This window comes from Octopus bimaculoides, chromosome 3 (genome assembly GCF_001194135.2).
Source record: "Octopus bimaculoides isolate UCB-OBI-ISO-001 chromosome 3, ASM119413v2, whole genome shotgun sequence".
Classification (NCBI taxonomy): domain Eukaryota; kingdom Metazoa; phylum Mollusca; class Cephalopoda; order Octopoda; family Octopodidae; genus Octopus; species Octopus bimaculoides.
This window is the reverse complement of record NC_068983.1, coordinates 43,865,569-43,867,122: the sequence shown is the minus strand read 5'-3', so window position 1 is coordinate 43,867,122 and position 1,554 is coordinate 43,865,569. Positions and strand designations below refer to the sequence as shown.

General features: G+C 41.2%; 1 protein-coding gene across 1 annotated transcript in view; it reads left to right on the top strand.

Annotated features, from left to right (window-relative positions):
• Positions 1-1,554, top strand: part of LOC106869730 (uncharacterized) — a 40,245-nt gene that overhangs the window by 24,453 nt on the left and 14,238 nt on the right. The window lies entirely within an intron of this gene.

Sequence of the window (1,554 nt, the reverse complement as noted above, 5' to 3'; positions counted from 1 at the left end):
TTGGAAAAAATTAAATGAAAAGTTTTAAAAATGAATATTTGCATAGTATTCAAATAGGCATGTTCCTTGTTTCTGCCTGTCTCTGTCTCTCTTGTTTACTCTTGTGGGTTCGAGGTCGTTGTGAATCCTGGTAGAAAAGAAGAAATATTGGCTCATACATGCATATATACGTAGACACACATTACTTACAAACGCATACATACGTACGTACATAAGACAAGGTGTAATTCAAGGGAAATTTGGCTGCTATTTCTGGAAGGTCGAGTGACCATATTCAGGCTGGGTCATTGGCTCGGACTTCTTTTTTTTACATAAACGTGGGCATGTATTACCGCTGATCCAGTATCCCGTTTTTTCCTTCCAAATTTTCTTTATTGACCTTTCTTCTTGATGAAGGATGATTGTTCGAAACGTCAACTTTCATCCACAGCATTATTACATTGTATTGATTTGTTCATCGCCTCTGTTCAATTAAAAAAACGTCTTTTGCCTCGTTTTTTTTCTCGTTTTATCTGGATATTTAATTACCGAGTAGACTCCAACTTAATCTGATTTTTAAAAATGTCTTTTATCTTGTTACAGTCATTAGACTGCGGCTATGTTGGGGCACCCCTTTGAAGGATTTTAATTGAACAAATCACCCTTAGCGCATAGTTTTTAAAGCCTGGTTTTTATTCTATCGATTTCTTCGGTCAAGCCTCTAAGCTACGGAGACGTAATCAAACCGAGGCTAGTAGTCAAACTTTGTGTGAGAGGATAGACGCAAAGACAAACAAACAAACAAACACACACACGCACGCGCGATTGGCTTCTTTCAGTTTCCGTCTACCAAATCCATTCACAAGGCTTTGATTGGCATGTGACTATAGTAGAAAACACTTGCCTCAGGGGTCACGTAGTGAGACTGAACTCAAAACCCCTGTGGTTGGGAAGCGAGTGCCTTAACCACGCCTGCGCCTAATAAACTGGATTTATTACTTCCTTTCACCAACCTAAACCATCTTTGTGATATTGGGTAGATAGACACTGTATGGAACTCGCCGGATGTATTTATAGTTCAAGGAGTCACACATTGATTCTACCCGAGAATTACATTAAGGGTACACATTGGTCTGCGGGATACTGAGCTACATAATCTAATTCAATGAGTAGGCTAGTTGATTGTATACCCAAAATGCTTATCGTTCATCTACATGTATTCACGCACATACATACATACATACATACATATATCGTGGTACACCGTCGGTTACGACGACGAGGGTTCCAGTTGATCCGATCAACGGAACAGCCAGCTCGTGAAATTAACGTGCAAGTGGCTGAGCACTCCACAGACACGTGTACCCTTAACGTAGTTCTCAGGGAGATTCAGCGTGACACACACTCACAACGCCCGGTCTGGGAATCGAAACCGCGATCCCACGACCGAGACTGACCACTCCGCTGCCCTAACCACTGGGCCATTGCGCCTCCACAAATATACATACAAGCGTACACACACACACACATTGCACACATGTATATACAACACGCACATATATATGTGTATATATA